At 45.9% G+C, this 19,886-nt stretch overlaps 1 protein-coding gene across 2 annotated transcripts in view; it reads left to right on the top strand.

Moving 5' to 3' along the window:
• The first annotated feature begins 8,376 nt into the window (after positions 1-8,376).
• LOC119651811 (protein glass) overlaps positions 8,377-19,886 on the top strand; it is a 35,446-nt gene continuing 23,936 nt past the window's right edge. For both annotated transcript variants that reach the window (XM_038055603.1, XM_038055602.1), the window contains exon 1: positions 8,377-8,579. The gene's annotated coding sequence lies outside the window, so the exon portion shown is untranslated. The remainder of the gene's footprint in view (positions 8,580-19,886) is intronic.

Below are 19,886 nucleotides of genomic sequence, written 5' to 3'. Positions count from 1 at the left end.
AGCCCGCAATCCCTTACGCTCATCGATCCACCTCCACGATTCCACAGTCAGCCAAATCCTCTGACGTCCATTCAGGATTTACCGGCGACGTGCGTAGCACCCGAGAAACTCCCCACAACTCCCCAACCCTGTAAGAAATGGCAGATGCAACCCGCAAGCATACGTGAGCGATCCCATTCGAGGTCGATGTCAGCGCCTTTTTTTACCCACATTCAGAAAACAATTCCTGAATCTTGTGCTGATTGCAAAATGGTCAATCTGATTACTTGCGCGGTGTCGGTCAGTTGAACTGAACTGACCTTATGGCAAGTTCTGTGCTCAAACAATGCGACACCAATGACGAGGCGGTGAAAGCTTCAGACATCCAGAGACCTTCCACCATTAGCGTTACGGTAGCCAAAACCATGCTTCCATATTACATGTCCGAGAAAAGTCTTTGATATTGGGATCACCCACCACGATCACAATGCCATCTTTAGGAAGCCTCCCATGAACTGCGGGTAATTGCTCGTAAAAGCATCCTTACCCACTATATTAGAAGTCTCTGTTGGTACATAGCATTGTAGAATTGTGATGTTCCGCAACCTGGACCGGAATTCTGCAGAAGAAGTCTGTCAGAAACTGGGTCCCAGGTCAAGAGAGAACGCCTTGTGGTAGCCGTCAGCAACAGCCCAACACCGACACCGGATTCCCGTCCACTACAAGTTGCCTTTTTAGACCACCAAAAGCCCATTACTGCAAAAGGGAGATGAAAACTCTTCAAAATCCTACCATCTTACTTCGTTTAAGCCCACAATATCCAATTTATATCGCTGGAATTCTCACTCGATTTAGAAAAAGCGAGCGTTCTGGCGACGCTCGATACCGTTGACGTGGAGCTAACTAATCATAGTTCGTTCAGAGAGTCAAGCAACATTTGGGTCACGATGTCCACTGAATTTCTCGTTTATTTTGAGGATTTTAAATGAGGTCATTCGCTTTCTACTATACAATCGAGTAGATATCTAGAAATTTTTCTCCCATCCAATCGCTTTACATAGGCTACCGATTTGAGTTTTAGATCTTGGCTTGGGTTGCAACCCAGTTCGTCGCGTAGAAGAGACAAGTCCCTAGAATAAATATCTAATTCAGCATACGTCATCCTCCTGTTGCTACCTTAGGATCCTTCATACAACTCGAGGTCCGAGCATATTACCCTGCCTGTTCCCTGACCTAATTCATTTCTATGCTTGCTCGACGAAAGGGGGCGGGAAGGGGGGATTTCTCTCGGCCCGGAGCTTTCTTAAAAGAACGGAATGGAGACTTTTGCGAAATTAGGTAGGTATTTCGACAATATAGAAGGAACCTTACATAACCTGGCCCGGATTTTCTCTCTATAGTTCTGCTTATGTATGAGTACTTCGATAAGGCATGCAAAGAGTATTGATCGGTCCGTTTAATACAGACCAAATAAATTGGTATATGGGCGAGCATGGCACTTGGAAAGTTAACGAGATCCTTCAAACCCATTCCATTCAGGCTACTAAAAGGGATAGAAATTTGTGAGCCAGCAACTTGCAAATTTCGAAACTTTATTGCCCGGATAGACCTTTGGCTATCGTCACCGGTAATAAAGGATTGCTCGCTTTCTTCAACTTGACCGGGAATTACAACGATATAAGTTGGACATTAACATCTAAGCGAACTAATATGGTAGAACCGTGGAGAGTACTTTTCCCTCTCTCTTGGGGCAATCTGCTTTTGCACTCAGTAAAGCCAAGTGGAAGGAGACACGAATCCGGTGTCGGTTGCTTCTGACGGCTACCGCAAGACGCGCTCTCTTGACCTGAGAACCGGTTTCTGACCGACTTCTAATTGCAAGATTCCGCTCCAGGTTCAGGAATATCACAATTGTACTATGCTATGCACCAAAGGAGACTTTCGATATAGAGGAGAAGGATGCTTTCTACGAGCAATTAAACGCAGTTCAAGGGAGGTTTCCTGATCTATAGATAATACCGTGATCGTGATAACTTTCACTGGCTCGTCATTGGTAACACATTGTTTGAGCATAGGGCATATGGTCAGTCGAATCTCAACTGACCGACGCCGTACGAGCAACCAAATAAACGACTTCACCATCAGTAGTAGATGATCCAGAAGGCATGTTGCATGATGTGCGTAATAAGAGAGACATAGGTCTGGAAAGGGATCACCATCCGACAATGGGAGAGCTATCTTGCTGATCGGACGGCTGATATTCTGAGCAACCTACCTGAGAATATCGATCAGAATTAGACAGCCTTCAAAAATGTTCTTTTCTCGCGTCGTCGGCCACGTCCCGAAGGAGCGCCATAAGATCTGGCAGACTGCGGAGTCGTGCAAGCGAATAGATGAACGGAAGGTGTTGAATGTTTTATTGACAGTCGGGAGTGACGGCGGGCGTAACGCACTCTAATTCTGATAACGAACGATAGTGCACGCCATGACAAAAGGGAATTTGCTATTGCGCGAGCCAGGGAAGCAGAAGATGCCGCAGTTTGCATTGATTTCATAAATGTATACCGCATCACGAAAAAATTTGCAAATCTTTCGATGGTTCTGACATCCTTCACAGAACCATCGAACGATCGTCAACGGCCGACTTCTTATCCAGAATGATGAACAACTGGAGAGGTGGAAAGAGCAATTCACCATGATCCTTAACCGTATCACATCCGGTGAGGTTCCTCCTCTTGTAGATCAAGTGACCGTAACATATCAATTCGGACTGTTCCCAAAAGCAGAAAAGAATTCTTTTCGGCTATCAATGCACTCAAACGGAGTAAAGCCACTGGACTTGAAGGTCTTCCCGTGGACTTATTTATCGCTAAACCTGCAGTAATTGCAGATCTACTACTTCCACTCGTACAGAAATCTTGGAAATCCTAGACCTTTCCAGAGAATGGAAGAAGGGATGATCGTCAAGATCTCAAAGGAAGGGGCCAGTTTTAAGTGTCACAATGGCAGGGATATCTGCATGTTCCCTGCCCTTGCAAAGATAAAAGCTAAAATAATCCTGGAACGCATCAAAGCATATCTTGAAAGCTTGACAGACAGAGAGCAGCCTAATTTCCGCTGCGGATCCTTCACATCAACACCCTACGAATCATTCATCAAGTGGATAGTGCCAAGGGCACTTTGCGCAGAGCAGTAAAGAAGGAGTGCGGGCGTCTCGAGAAGTCTTGGGAGGAGTTGAAATCCATTTCAGATATCCACGAACTATAGCGCGTATTTGGGGTTGGCAACCATATATATGACACAAAAGGGTAGAAAGGAGGGATTCTCCGGCCCCGGAGTTTTCTTGAGAGACCAGGATAGAATTTTCAATGACAAAAAAGGATAATTGGGAACTTGTACAATTTTCACCCCGGATCCAGTTGTTCCCCATTACTTTCACCCCGCACCTAGATTTTCTCTCTATGGCACAGTTCCAGTTTGAGTGCCAATTGCAAAAATAGTAAAACCTCAAATAAAACGAACTTTGTCTATTATTCTTCAAAATTTATTTCATCTCCTTCAAAGCTTCTTTCAATCTTCGAAACATTTATCATACTTGATTTCCAGAAGAGTTTACGCGGTAATCAAACGGATTTGACTATTATCAATCCCTATGAGACCATTGTCTTCTGAATGAACCCACCTATAAAAAAGCGTGAGGAACGCACAGGTATGCCGCGCATTAAATGGTGGCGATTTCGTGAGAACAAAGAAAAAATGATCTCACTTAAGCGATTACCAACCATTACGAATGTGGAAGATTCGTAGAACCAATCTTCTTCGATTCGACACGATCCACACAGCGGCCTATACAGCCCTCGAGGTCACCAAATCAATTTTGAATGAAGATCCATGAAAATAAATTGGCAAATTTATAAGAATGCCAACCGGCAAGCAATCGCGGACCTATCGTGGTCGCCCGAGCGGTCCATTACCAAGATCTTTACGATAAACTGGACACCCGGGATGGCGAGAGAGATCTATATCGACTTGCCAAAAACCCAAACGAACACACACAGGATATCGAACACTGCTTACCAATCATCGAGCCGCGACTGATAGATGGCGAGCATACTTCGAGCAGATTTCAACTGAAGAATTTGCTCAACCTCCACTTTCAAATCATTGCCAACATTTAAACCAGTGCCGCTTGTGAGCGCATCTGAAGTCAAGGAAGCAGTAAAACGAATGAAATCAGGGAAAGTCAAAGGACCTGAGCTCTGGAAAGCGAAAAGCTGGAACCCAACACTGTGGCTCAGTGAATTCTTTAATCAGATTGGCAAGAAAGTATCATGAAGATTTTTGAACGCATTCTTGACAACCGTATTCGCAAAATCGTTGAAATAACCGGGAATCAAGCCAGAGTTGTCAAGAACTGTGGAACTACTAACGCAATACACGCTGCGCTGAAGAAACGTCGTGAAAAGCATCGTCCTCTTTACATTGCATTTCTGGATCTAGAGAAAGCGTTTTACCGCGTGACACACGAACTCATCTGTTATGCTCTACGACATCAGTACCAGAGGAATTCGTGGGTTAGGTCCAACTACGCTACCATGATCCAAAAAATAAAGTTCGAAGTGTGGCGAATGTATCAAAACCGTTTCGTCTCTCTGTTGGTGTTCATCAAGAAAGCGCTCTCTCACCACTCCTCTTTGTTCTTGTTATGGACACTTTCACACGGGACATCCAACGTCCACCGCCCTATGCACTGTTTTATCCAGATGATGTTTTCCTAGCGTCCTGGAATTATCGCTTCATGTAACACGGTCTCAGATTAAATTTGAATAAAACTGAATTTCTGACGACCGATCCCCATGGAACAGGCATAATCACTGCACAGCGGCAGTGACCTGCCCAGAACTGAGCAATTTATATATCTCGGGCCACTGCTATCAACCAATGGAGAACTGCGTTGTAAAATTGCTTCACGGATGAAGTGGCGTTCCACAACTGGTGTTTTTTATGATGAACATGTCAACGAGCGTCTCAAATCTAAAATTTACCACAGTGTCGTCCGCCTGTCGCTCTCTGTGGTTCTAAGTGTTGGCCGACTATTAAAGACAATGAACGGCGTCTTCCGGTAATGGAGACGAAGATGTTGAGTTGGACTAGTGGCGTGACATGTTTTGATCACATCCGAAATGAGGATATCCGCGATTTATGGAGTGCGATGGGGTTGCACTGATCATGGAAAAATTGCAAGGGAGGCGTTTTCGCTAGTCTAGCCACATAATTTGCGCTAACGAGAATTCACTTGCTAAGATTGGCCTGAACATCGAAGTCGATTTCAAGCAACCAAAAGACCGGTCAAAACAATGATGGCTTGATACGCTGGATGGGAATTTGAAAGCCTCACGATTGTATCCAGATCAGGCTTTCGATAAAACAAAATAGCGAAACCGATCACGACGAACTGACCCCGCTTATGAATGGGACAAAGGCTGAAGAAAAAGTATAGCGGTACCTATAGAGAGATCGTTTTGGAAAAGTGGCAGCTTCAATTGTGCAGGCCCAGTCGCATTTAAGGAGAAACCACATTAGAAGGACTTTTTCCGGGTTTTGTTTTTTTTAGATTTTTTTTAGTGGAAGAATTATTTGGAGATTATTTTAAGAAAAAAATAAAAGAGTTACACGACAATATTCTGCTGAAGGTCATAACTAGAGTTCTCCAACTGCGGAGCGTGTAGCGCCTCCAATTTTTATCAGAAACAAAAACCTTTGAATTTTACATTACTAACTTATTTTCTAAGAATGTAATCCTCAATGCAACTGAAAATAGTCAAAATCAAAAATTTTACAAATGTTCAGCAGCCTTAAATATTAGATATCAGTCAAATGTTGGTTCATATTCCTTGTAATTTTGTAAAGAATCACGCCTCCAAATTTCGTAATGCTCGATTCATTACTTTTTGAGCTAGAATTCCCGGAAATGCGAAAAACGCCATTTTGAGAAAAACGTGTTTGAAAAATCGCCTTTCTGAAAATCAGCTATGCGGCTTCCTCCCTTAAATGCAACTCGGCAGGAGTTGTCAAAAAAACCATCCATCATTGCAACTCTCTAGGAAATGCGGACGAACTCAGACCTCACTTTTTCAGCTCTGTATGTGTGATTAGGCCCAAACACAACAGCGGAGTGCGTCCGTCCGCAGTGAGAGGGCTGTCAAATGACTTGTATGAGGCAATATATAATAAGTCCGGCGCGCAATATGGCACGCAGAAAAGATCGGAAAATCGATCTTTTGCGATTCGTGACAGTTGCCTCATTTGCAATATGGCGGCACTTTTCGTTTTCGCATGAATTCGTTTAGGAAACTGTCGTAGACACTAATTGAATTGCAAGTGCCAATTAGGAATGTCATTAGCATTATTGCCGAAGCTTTCGTTCATAAAAATTGAATTTTAGCCGGAGGTAAGTGCACTCTTGGCAGCATCAAAAATGGAAAGAGAAAACTGGATGGACTTTGCCTCCCAGAGATGAGGGGTACTACCCTTCAACTCTCCGAAGAAGTGAAATATCTGGGAGTCACTCTAGATAAAAAACTTGTTTGGAACAAACATTTAGAGGTAAAGATGGAACGAGCTCTCACAGCTTATGGGCTGTGCAGACGGGCCTTTGTCTCGACATGGCGCCTCAGGCCTCATGTGGTAATGTGGATATACGTTGCCACCATTAGGCCGATGTTCGTATATGCATCCGTAGTGTGGTGGATTAAGGTGAGACAAAAAGGTTTCCACCGTAAACTAGCCGCACTGCAAAGAACAGTGTGTCTGGGTATCACTGGTGCTACGAGCACGACATCCGACGCAGCTCTGAATTCACTACTCAACTTACAGCCCCTGGATATATTTATTCAAAGCACTGCAATGAGAGCAGCTCATAGGCTAATTCGATTAGATCTATGGGGAAACAACGGATGTGGGAGGGCACAGAGCATTGGAAGAGTTACTGGGAGGACTGAATTCAGTTCTTATAATGTCTTCCGATTCTCGTATTCCCATACATCTGGTTAGTAGAAGATATGAAGTTACCTTCAAGCGCAGAGAGAGAAGTGGGAAGTCCCAGAGGAATGCGTGGCGGGATATACGGAAGTCTTCTACACCGATGGTTCAAAAACACAAGAGGGCCGGAGTCTACCTCTCGAATAAAAACGAGAAGTGGGCTTTTCCTTTGGGACAATATGCAACTGTTTTTCAAGCCGAAGTTTATGCGATCCTAATGGCGGCAAACTGGGTGATTGACGAGCGGTTAAAGGGCAGACGCATGGCAATCTGCAGTGACACCCAAGCTGCATTGATGGCGTTGAGCAGTCCTTTGGTCACCTCGAAAATCGTTCAGGAATGCAGAAACCATTTGAACTCTCTCTCTAGATTCAATACGGTGGAACTACTCTGGATACCTGGTCACTGTGGCGTAGAGGGAAATGCAATCTCGGATGCTTTAGCAACGGGTCAATCTCCCCTATGCCGGTACCGGAACCAGCAATTGGAGTATTAGTAGCATTGGCTAAGTCTGTTTTCAAAAACTGGGAACAAGCTTCCCACAATGACAGGCGGCAGAGACTAAATGCTTCTCGACACACCAAACTTTTCATACCAGAGCCGAACATGCGTACCGCTAAGTTTATCCTATCGAAAAGCAGGAAGACTTGCAGGTGTACTGTGGGCAATCTGACAGACCATAATATAGCTGGGGATATGTTCAGAATAGGAATTACTCAAGATGATACGTGTCCCTCCTGTGATGAGGAAGCGGAATCCACAGAGCATTTGCTATGTTTTTTTTTTTTGCGCGTTTACGCGCAGAGTATTGGACTCCCGCAACAGCACGCTGGCGGACTACCAACTAAACACCTCCCTGGCATCAGAGAACTAGCCTGGAACCGTTTGACACATTACGTTCCGGTTGTAACGGAATTGTGTTTGGGCCTATTGACAATAGTCAACTCGGGATGGTCATTTTATCTGTTGTTCATATTCATTTCATATTGCCTGTCTCTTCCTCAATGTGAGACTCGAATATGACAGAATGCAAACAATAAGTCAAACATTGTGAAAGGAGACAGAAATCTTGCTACTACTATAGTAGAAACCACTAGCCAAATAGCAGAAAAGTGCTTTTTTCGCCATACTAGCAAGTGATGGAATAGCGATGGCAAAAAAAAGCCTCGAAAATTCAAATATGTTAACTTATAAAATTTTGCAGCGATTGGATTATAAAAAGTACATATAAACCTTAAGTGTTAGCTTTGTTTTTATATCAAAAATGAAATTCATGAAGCCATTCATCGATGTAGCACCAATTACATCATTTCATTTCAGAAAAGCAAAAATCCGACATTGAATTCAAAACTCACCTTAAAATCCCGCTTAAACATTTCACCGCTTCGATTGCAGACCTGAACGGGCAGAAAGTTCGGTGCACGCTGAACCGGAGAAACAAAAATGCATTTGAAATCCACAAGAGATTCCAATCACTCGCAACCAACGAACACAACTACAAATAAATTATGTCTGCTGACTTCATGATTTCTGCCTCTGGAGTAAAGAAATAATTCTGGGTAAGTCCAAAAACGTTTACTTTGCTCTGAATTTCGATTTAAGTCCATGCACCACTCGTCAATGAACTGGTTCCGCAATCTTACTGTGGAACCTCCCTCCAACCACATCCCCATTTCAATTACGCCACTATTTCCACCAGCTTCCGGCTTCAGATACATAGATACATTCGCTTTTCCCATTAACAAACTACATCTATTTCATCAGAAAATGCAATACCTGAACTATGATAGTAGTAAACCCAACCCACATCCGAATGCATCCGCCACGCGCCATTTTTTCGGCGTCGGTCGCGGGGCGTTACCAGTCTCTGAGCATGTGCATTGACGGTTGATTGGTTGCCATGGTATCTGGTGTGCGGCATCAATGGCGGATGGAAACGAATGGACGGCAATCGTCGTGTTGAAGAGTGCAATGAAGTATTTATTATGCTGGATGGTTTAGAACGTGAACTATATATCTATATTATCATATGGAGGATTTGCAGTGTTAAAGGGAATATTTTGGAAATAACTTTGAGAATGGTTCTTATATTTCTAGTTTTTAAATTGCTTTTGTTGTTATTTTGATAGACAAATGGATTCGATTCCCATAATAAATCGAAAAAAACTAGCTCCAAATAAATTTAAATCGTCCTAAACAAGGATGGCGAGTCAAAATAAGAGAACATGTCTGTAGCTAAGATTTTTTTCTCTTTTTTGGCTGATAAAATCTATCACAAATGTTGATCTTTAATCGAGGACGAGCATGGCAAATATAATATTTACTGACTCAAACCATCTACATTTTCTCCACGCTCTTTCCGCGTGTCCTTTCAGTCGTTAATTTTTCACTCTCATTTTCATTTTCATTTTATTTATTTCCAATTAGTGTCTTACATCTGATACATTTTGCTTAAAAGTAGGTTAGAATTAGCTTAGCTAGCTTAGAATTATTACAATGGGTGGCTATACATTGTTTGGCCTACCCGACCTTCTCTGTAGTTAACTTTATTGCGTAAAAACAAACGGTAATTTACAACGTTCCTTGGCTTTGTATATAATTAAAACATTACTTAACCTATTTTCAAATTGAAATAATAAAACTTGTTGTTTCTTTTTCGTTGGTGTGGGTATTTATTCTTGCAAATACCGATATTTCGGGAACCACTTGTTCCCTTCATCAGTGCAAACAAGAACAAGTGGTTCCCGAAATATCGGTATTTGCAAGAATAAATACCCACACCAACGAAAAAGAAACAACAAGTTTTATTATTTCAATTAATTAATCGTTGGAAACACCGCATAATTTCACTCTGACTATTTTCAAAACTGCGTCCGCACTAATGACGCGAGAAGGTTTTGTTTTACTTACTTACATCTACCTTATTACTACTTATATTTACTTACATAAATACTTAATTCTACTATATACAATAGCACTTAATATTCTTATAGTGCTTAGCCTCTTTGCACTCCTACCAGGCAAGGTGTGTCGAAGAGGGACAGGATTATTGATCTTAGGTCAGGGTTCAGTATCTGGCACGGCCTAAGGAAAGTCGCTAGTGGGATTGTTTTGCCCTGCTCATGCAGTCTTCTAATTTTTGGGTTTGGATGGTTTTCAAGTTTATTGAAAAACCGCTCCGTAATGTTGAGAATATATTCTCTAATGGGGTCTATATTTGCTCGCCGGTATACTATGGCGTTCCTGCCGCATTTCTTAGTCTTCCAATTGTAAGACAATCCAGCGCAATATCTTAATACACGGCGTTCGAAAGACATGCATTTATCCATGATTTTCGAAGAGCAAGTGATCCACGAAGGGGCTCCGTAGCATATGATGGGCCTGATGAGAGTCTTATATAGGATCAGCTTAGTTTTGGTGCTTAGACCCACTTTTTTTGCGAAGAAGAAAGTAGATCTTGCGCAATGCACCATTTGCTTTTCCAATGGCGAGTTTAACATGGTCGTTAAATCTTAGGAATTCGTTGAAATTGATTCCTAGATATTTGATCGATTTCGACCCTCTTACTATTGTATTTCCGATTTCCAGTGGTTGTTCCAGTGGTTGAGTTAATTTTAATACCCCAGCTCTGGTAGTAGTAGCAGAGGTCAACCAAGTAATCCTCTATATCGCTAACTGCCTTGTCTGGGCGAAAATTAGAGGAGTAGACGAGTGTGTCGTCGGCATACTGCATAAGTTCTGTACCGACCTCAGGGGAGGGGACATTTTTTTTTTTTTTTTTTGGAGTAGTGTAGGTGAATGCGTTTACGCACAGAGTGTTGGACTCCCGCAACAGTACGCTGGCAGACTACCAACTAAACACCTCCCTGTCATCAGAGAACTAGCCTGGAACCGTTTGACACATTACTTCGGGCTAGCCCTCCCGCTCTCCCGGCTTTGGGAGCCTTCAAGTCAGGGAATTCCTTTCACCAACGGGAGGGGAGGGGAGGAAGGGAGTTGGTAGTTCAGGGAACCCCTTACCGTCCGATCTCTCTGCCGGTCGAGTTCAATCTTCTTCGTAGTAAGAAGAGCCCGAACATAATGCGCAATACGATTCCAGCTGCCAGCGCTCTTCAGCATCTCTCTGACAATGTTGTCTGGAGAGAGCTCCCCTGTGTCTGCATAAAGCTGCTGGCGGAGGCCATCCCACCTCTCGCAAGAGAAAAAGGTGTGTTCAGCGTCATCCGGCACTCTATTGCAGAACACACAATCAGGAGATCGCGCCTTCCCAACCCTGTGCAGGTAAGACTGAAAACCTCCATGCCCACTTAGAAGTTGGGTAAGGAAGTAATCAATCTCACCGTGCTTTCTGTTCAACCACGGGTCTAATTTGTCGATGAGCCGCGCAGTCCACTTGCCCCTTGGCTCATTTTGCCAAGAAACTTGCCACTCGTTAAGGGTGCGTTGACGTTCTTCACGGGCAACCACTTCTCTTAAGTTTTCGCCCTTACGACGATAGATAGCTTTGCGCTCCTTGGCAAGGAGGGTAACGGAGATCACTCCCGCAATCACCATCACAGCCGGTTCGGAGACAGTGCGATAAGCAGACGCCACTCGCAAAGCTCCCCGCCTCTGCACTTGAGCTAGGCGTTTACGATGCACATACCTCCGCACCATAGAGAAGGACGGACTGCGTTGCTCCCATGAGGAGACGTCTCCTAGTTGATATAGGGCCGCCCACATTCGCCATTAGCCGACTCAAGGCCGCGACTCCTGCTGCAGCCCTGTCCGCGGCTGCTTTGATTTGCTCGAAGAAGCTCATCTTCGAGTCGAGCATTAAACCAAGGTATTTAACCGCTGGTTTTGACTCTATAGTCAACTCGCCGATCGATATGGGACGCAAGGTCGGGATTCTCCTTCTGGTCAGGATGACTACTTCGGTTTTCTCCAGCGCAAGGTTGAAACCGTGAGCAGTCATCCATCCGCTTACCCGTCGCATCAATATGCCAAGTCTGCTTTGCGCCTGTTCAACAGTGCGTCCGGCAACAAGTGCCGCAACGTCGTCTGCATAACCGGCCAGGCGCGACTCTTCAGGCATATCGAGTCTCAGCAGACTATCGTAGGAAGCGTTCCAGAGGTCCGGCCCTAGGATGGATCCCTGCGCTACTCCCGACGTGATTTCCATCCTCCTCTGGCCCTCTAGCGTCTCATAGAACAGGGAGCGGTCTTTCAGATAATCCCTCTATATCCGCAAGAGATAGCTTGACACGTGAAAGGAGTTCTCTAGTGTGCCCAGCATATCTGTCCATCTTACGGAATTGAAGGCATTTCTGACGTCAAGCGTTATGAGGAGCACTATCCGTCGAGATCGGCGGCTGTGCGCCCCGGCTCGATTAAACGCATCTACGACCTCCATAACAGCATCCACTGTAGATTTCCCTGTTCTAAACCCGAACTGCCTTGCGGATAAGTCCCCGGCAGCACGGATCGCTTCAGCGAGTCTACCCCTGATGAGCTTCTCGAGCACTTTCCCGGCCGTGTCAAGCATACACAGCGGTCGGTATGCAGACGGGAGCTCCGGATCTCCTTTACCCTTACTGATCAACGCGAGTCTGGCCACTTTCCAGCGACAAGGAAAAATGCCCTCCTTCAAGCACGCGTTGAACGCTTCGAGCAGCAATTCTGGCCGTTGGCGGAACACCAGTTTGTAAACTTCCGCCGGGATGCCATCAGGGCCTGGCGCCTTCCTGTTTTTGATAGTGAGAACCGCTTCTTCGAGTTCTCCCATTGTGAAAAGGGGGCAATCCACGAGGCTTTCCGCGCTGTTTAGATCAACCCGTACAGGGTGTCTGGGGAACAATGCCCGCACAATGCGGTCCATCTGGTCGGTGCTCAGTATGCAGGGCTTCCGCAGAGCCCCGATTTTCCGAGTGACAAGCTTATAGCCAAGTCCCCACGGGTCATCATTCACCTCATTAACAAGATTTTGCCAGCCGCGAGCTTTGCTTTTATTTATAGCGCTGCGGAGTCTCCTTTTTGCTGATCTATATTGTGCCTTTATGGCACATGCCTCCTCGTTGGCGTACAAACGTTGTGCCAAACGGCGGAACTTATGACACTCCTTCCGTAGGTCGGCAATTTCCGCCGTCCACCAGTACATAGAAGGCTTGTCGCGCCTGGGGCCTCTCCGGGGCATGGAAGCCTCACACGCCGTCGTTATCAGATTCATCACTGAATTTACGACGGTGTCAGCTGCGACACCACCACCCCCCGGAGTGCCCTCCAGTGCGGCCCTACCTACTCCAAGAGCTTCGACGAACCTTCCGATGTTCACCTTCGCGACATTCCACACGCAGGGGGAACGTCGTGTTGGTGCTCGCCGGCAAGTAGCGTCAAACACTTCGAACGCAATGTACTGATGATCACTTGCCGAGAAGTCTTCTAGGACTCGCCACCCGTCCACCGATGATGCCAGAGATTCCGACGCAAAAGTGATGTCGGGAATGCTTCCTTCACAACCTGAGCGCCGAAACGTTGGCGTGGATCCGGTGTTTAAAATTACGAGCCCGGTTCTCGCCGCCATTTCCAGAATCCGTTTCCCTCTGGAGTCTGATTGAGGCATGCCCCATTCAAGAGCCCTGGCATTAAAATCACCGCCAACCAGGATTCGTCCCTCCGTGCTCGAAACGGCGTCCTCCAGAGCATCAAGCCGGCGTTGAAAGTCCGGAATCGACTCATTCGGCGTCAGGTAAACGCTAAAAAACGATATCCCTAAACACCGGATCCAGGCAAATCCGTCCCCTCGGCCTTCGGCAAGAACACGAAGTCGAACGTCGTCCCGAACCCAAATGGCAGCGGTGCCCGATAAGTCAAGATACCATGAGGACGGGTCCTTGTTTCGGTATTGCTCGCTAATCAGCACTAGATCAGCATTTACTTCCGCAGCGAACTGCGCTAGCAACTGGTGAGCGGTTGCACTCCGGTGCATGTTAATTTGCAAAATGCGGATCATGGCGTTCGCACCCTAGCCCTCTCCAATTCCGCCCTGAAGATCGGACACCGTCCCGAGCCCGCAGTGTGTGCGACGCTTTCGCCAGACGCACCACGATCCCTGCAGAGAACACAACTCTCGCTTTCCTTGCAAGTCTTCGCTTGATGACCCGCTTGGCCGCATCTCCGGCATGCTGTCCTCCTGTCCGGACCCTTGCAAGCTGCTGACGTGTGTCCATAGTCCAGACACCTGTAGCACTTGGTGGGGACTATCCGCATTCGTACCCTGCATACTACCCATCCGATTTTGATTCTCCCGCTGTTAAGGAGTTTCTTCGCATATTGCTCAGGGACATCCACCACGGCAAGTTTTTGGCCTCGAGCATTTACAGAGGTAATAGCTACCCGGGCATTGGTTACCTCTGGGCATTCACGCTTTAGCGCCTCCTCTACTTCGACCTTTTCTGTGAGGCAGTCAAGATCCCGTATTTCCAGAGAGCACATGGGTTCTAGGCTGGAAACAAGGGCCTTCTCCCCCAATAGCCCCTTGACCGCTTCGCAGAACGTGCTCTTGTTGGTCGTCTTTGGGCCCAGTTCGACGAGAACTCCACCACTCCTCGTTTTCCGTATCGAAGACACCTCTGCTCCGTTCTCCTCGGGTTTCATCCTGTAGCGGATTTCACTAAGGACTTCCGCAAATGTCTTGCCTTCCGTCGGCTTAATGAGCAGAGCCGACGGTCTAGTCCTTCTTCGTTTCCTCGTTTTTTCCGCTACTGGCTTTGGGTTGGCTGCCTCCTTGTTTTTGGACAGACGTGTCTCTGGCGCCGGAGTCCGTTGTTTCTTTTTATCCTTTTTCGCCTTTTTTTTTGGGCCTTGGAGACTACTTCGATAAAGTCTCCTTCAGGCACGTCGTCCTCTTTCCGCTTTTTCCCCTGTTCACTTCGCAGAGGGCTATCTGCGGTCCGTTTGACGCAAGCAGCATTCTCAGCGGGGAGTGCGACTGCTTCTGCTCTACAATCGTCTTCCGCTGCTTTCCACGTGCGTCTATAAAAGGAAACGCGGTCCAGTAGTTCCTCCAGTTCCATCAGCCCGTTTTTGACGCCTTTGCTGACGTTTCTCTGAAGGAACGTTGCCGACCGCATACGCTTCACCACTGCTGCGCACTTTCGGATGAGCCTTTCCTCTAGCGAGGACGGTCGAATGCATTTCCACTCGATTTGTGCCCAAATCCATCTGCTCAGGACTAGCGTTTCTCACTGAGCTTACTTCCAGGACAGGGGCACTGCAAGGTAGTGGAGTTGCCATCCCCGCACGGTCAGTCGCACCACTTGATGAGGCTTCCTCTTTATTTGGGCGCCCCGGTGTCTCATCGGGTATATCAGCCCTCGTTGCCTCTTTCACTGGTCGCTGCGGTGAACGACGCATCTTTGTGCTCCGCCCAAACGCACCCAGCTCTTCCTCCTTGTCTATTGTTTCGTCGTTTTTTTTTATAATTTTCAGAATATTCTCCATGAAAAAGTTAAAAGGGGAGGGGACATCAGCAGTGAAAATATTGTACAAAGTAAGACCAGAAATGGATCCCTGCGGCACCCCAGAAGTAACCGGCAAGAGATCGGAAATCTCATTTCCGACACTGACGTAAAAATGTCTATCCTCGAAGAAACTGATGGTAAGTCTGATTGTCGGGATTGGGAAATCGTATTTTATCAGTTTATACATTAGTCCGTTTATCCAGACGGAATCAAAGGCCTTTTCTAAATCTAGAGCGCAAGTTACCGTGGGTTTGTTATTGACGTTAAGTCTGCTGGCCACAGTATCGTGGAGGTAGCTCAGGGCGTGCTGTGTTCCGTGTTTAGCACGGAAACCGAACTGATGGTCTGGAATAATGTTGTTAAGATTGCAGTGTTGGACCAGCCCTACGGTCCATTGCTATCTCAAAAAGCTTCCCCAGGTTAGATAGAAGTGAAACGGGTCTGAAGTTACCAGGTTCACAGGAGACACCTCCTTTCCGAATGGCTATAATTTTGGCTATTTTCCAGGTGGATGGGAAGTAGCCATTATTAATGCAGTTATTAAAAACCGCAAGCAGGAACTTAATGGAGGCTACTGGAAGATTTTTTAAGACGAAATTCGTAATTCCATCTGGGCCTGCTGAGTTTTTACCGTTAAAGTTATGGGTAATAGCAGTGAATTGTGATAAACTCAGAAATTTGCTCGAATCAGTAGGCTTGTTGGAAGGGTTCTGGGCAGAAAAAGACGTGATTCTGTAGCAGTTCCTAGAAGTGAAATCTCTGACTGTTGAATCAACAGTCTTAGTGAGAGCCGTTCTGTTGCTAGGAGGTGTTGCGTTGCTCGAAGAATTCCCCAAGTGTTTTTGCTTTCTCAGCATCACTGCAGCTCCAGGCTTAATATCTGCAAGTTTGCTGGTCAATTCCTTGCTACGGAAGGTCGCCACCATACCACGGATTAGCGTACTGAGACAGTTAATCCGGGAGAGTAATGCTTTATATTCCGCATTTATTTTATTCCCGTACTCGTGAAATTTGCTCTTAAGATTACGCCTCCAAATCTGCCTAACTTTCAAGTGGAGCATTATCTCATGTGGAAGAGAATTGAATTCAAACTCATCGACTTTTATCAGCTTAGAGTTTCTGCGTGTAGCAGTGTCAATAGCGTCAGACGCCAAGTTAATAGCCTCGTCGATTTCTTTGTCCGACAGATTGCGATTATTTGAGAGCTCTTTCAAGTTGAGTTTTGGTGCTAACTCAGCCCTGAATTTATCCCAGTGAGTGTGGGCGAAAGACCTAATTGTGGTCGTTACTCTCTTTTTCAGAGAAAGAGGTGAGGACAGTTTGAGATTGACCGCGAAATGGTCGGACATGCCTGGTAAGGTATCACATGATATTACCTGAAAGCTTTGCTTCATTTCCATAGATAGAAGGAAGTAGTCTAATATAGATTGACTACTGGGCCTTGACGGAGAATTCGGCAAGACCATCACGAGATTGGTAGGCGAGAAAGGGTCGTGGATCCATTTGAGCAGGGTTTTCCCATTACAGTTAATGGCCGTGTCGCCCCAGTGAGTGTGCCTGGAGTTGAAGTCGCCTCCAAAGACAAGGTAATTAGATTTCAACTAGAGATCGCTCAAGACTTTTAAGTCATGGCCCAGTTCCTCATTTCTAGATTGGCACCTAATATAAACGGAGACAATGAGAATCCGTTTATTGCCAGCCGTTTTAATGAAAGCCGCCGCAGCGGAACAGGTTAGCAGGTTGTCTATGGCGACTTCCTCGAATTCATAATCTTTTTTGGTTAATAGGGAAAAGCCGGTGTTTTGATCGTCCCGGATGGTACTATATTCGGTGAAGTTCACGTTATGCCTGCTTTTAAGATGGGTCTCCGAAACGCAATAAATATCTGCTTTCAGAGAGTCGATCAACACCTGGGCAGTGGCATGTTTAGCGTGAGATACAAGGGACGCGGAGTTAAAAGTAACGATAGTTAACTCCATAAATTAAGAATAAGTTTAATGGCAGCGAATTGCCGTTGTTCATTCGTGCTGGCTGAGGTGAGGGCTCCAACCAATTCACGGAATGCAGCCGGCTGGTTTGGGAGAGACTTTGTTGGAGGTAGTGGTGCAGGGGCCACGCGGGGCAGTGATTGTTTCATGGCTTCGGCGTAAGATATGCCTGGTTTCGCCAAACTTTGCGACAGTTGTGCTACTGCCTGTTTGGTCTGCTGTGCTTCTTTAGATTTGCGGACTTTGGCAGTTTCTTTTCGGGTCAGCATATCTTTATATGCTGGGCAACCGCTGAAGCTGGCGGGATGTCCGACTTTGCCGCAGTTGCAGCATTGCGGCACCTCCGTTGAGGGGCGTGGGCAGTCGCCACGCGGATGTTCTGTGGTGCATTTAACGCACCGATGTACAATTGTACAATTTTGAGCAACGTGCCCAAAATTTTAACAATTGAAACATTGAATCTGTCCCAACGGTCTTATTTTTTCTAAGGTAACCTTCTGGTGTAGAATGTATTTCACCTTGAAGGCGTCGTTGAGCTCTTGAGAGGGCTCGAAGGTCACTATAAAAAGTCCCGATTAAGGCTTCATTGGGAGAGAAGGATTCTCCTTATGTAGAGCTTTGTCCTGATTTGTCAGGAAGTTGGCTACAGACCGGATTTTAAGCTGCGGATGCTCAGCTTTGAGCTCCGCCAGAATTTCTACAGCATCGGTTTCCCGATGTAATCCTCGAATAATGAGGGACTGCGTCCTCAGGGATTGAGTGGTGCTAGTTGTGGCGTTTAAGCCTTGCTCTTTGATGAGAGCGAAGATTTTGCCGTGATCCTCGATGGATTCGGCAAAAATGAGGGTCTTATCCGCCCTCGTGTTCTTGAACGTTGCCTTTATCCCTTTTGCCTTAAGGGACCTTAGCAGAACAGGAACATTTAATGAATATCCGGTAATCACCGGCATCTTTTGGTTCTTTGGTTTCTGAGCGGGGGTTGGGGTAATATTTGCCTGGGGAGTGCTTTCACTAATCTTAACACTTTTGGCACTAACCTTACTCCTTTTTGGCTTACGTCTTGTGACGAAGTTGAATGGGTCTTCGTCCTCCGATGTTGCAGCAGTGATGTTGCTCGTTACGGTTTTGTTGGCTCCAACGTTGTTGCCTTCAATGTTGCCGGCTACGATGTTGCTGGCTTCTAAGTTGGTCGGCTCTCCCGAGACATCTCCGGCGAAAGCAGACGCACATCTCACGATGTCTGCCCGGAGCTCCGCGATCTTCTCCTTCAGCATTTTTATTATCTCGAGCAGATTTGCTCGATTCTTGTCTCCGGGGCTCGGGCCCCCCTCTTCGTCAGAGGGGCCCCCGGTCTTCGCCCTCTTGGCGGACATTTTGTCCCCAAGCCGTTTCTGCGTGGATGTCAGGAATTCGGTTCACTAAAAGAAAACAGAAGAAAACAATCGCATGTAAATTATACTTTAATATACGGTGTCTCAATAATATTGAAATCCACTGTATATTGTTAACAGAACGATACTTCCTTTGTTTAATTGCTCTACAGAGCACTCCGCTTAACACTTCCGTCACTTTTGTCACTTTTTTATTTTCCGTTCCTAGAACACTTGGATTGCTCCGCAACACGTCCGTTCACTACGAAATCTCGAAGCGAACTTTTTTCACTCTCGATGCTACTATTTTGTGCGATGGTGATTGCAGTAACTTCGCCTTTTACGTCTCCGTTTAGCTTATTCTTCTTCTAGACACTGGTGCATCCTTTGATTTATTAGATTTTCCACCGTTAAACTGCTCTCAAGCTTGAGCTTTCTTCTAATCGTTGACAGGGGAAAAACGTATTCTGCATCTTCGGTTGCACATTCGTAGGACGTAGAATAATTTGATGATTCATTCAAACCGAACCTATAGAGGGATGTACTTGCTGGCTCCACTGTGTCCGCTTAAGAAGTTTATTTGCTAGTCTGCGAACATCCTGTGAGGCTAGTGCTTGTATGAGAAGCAAGAAGTGAGTGTAAACTTCTTACTTCCCCTCAGGATGTTCGTAGAGCCTTTAGCCAACAGTTCCTTTACGATCTTCTAAGAAGTTTAGTGCTGATACCCAGATAGGTGCTGCGTTTTAACCTCATCGTACAACGAGCGCATGCGAGAGGACGGACGCTCACTCGAACTGCCAAATCAAGCTCATTGGCTTGGTTTTGGAGACTGAATTCGGCTTCCTTTCACTGGCATGCCTTAAATAATTACAGAAAATTGAAAACGCCACCGAATTTTAAATTACGTGAACTGTCATCACAATGGACTCGCCGACGTGCAATTGGTACATTGAAGTCAAGCGGGCGGCGACTCGTATCTCATGGTAACTGCTTTCTGGCAAATTGGC

The sequence above is a fragment of the Hermetia illucens genome, chromosome 3 (genome assembly GCF_905115235.1).
Source record: "Hermetia illucens chromosome 3, iHerIll2.2.curated.20191125, whole genome shotgun sequence".
In the NCBI taxonomy this organism is placed as follows: Eukaryota; Metazoa; Arthropoda; class Insecta; order Diptera; family Stratiomyidae; genus Hermetia; species Hermetia illucens.
The sequence above is the reverse complement of the archived record's forward strand: the minus strand, read 5'-3'. Positions and strand labels throughout refer to the sequence as shown.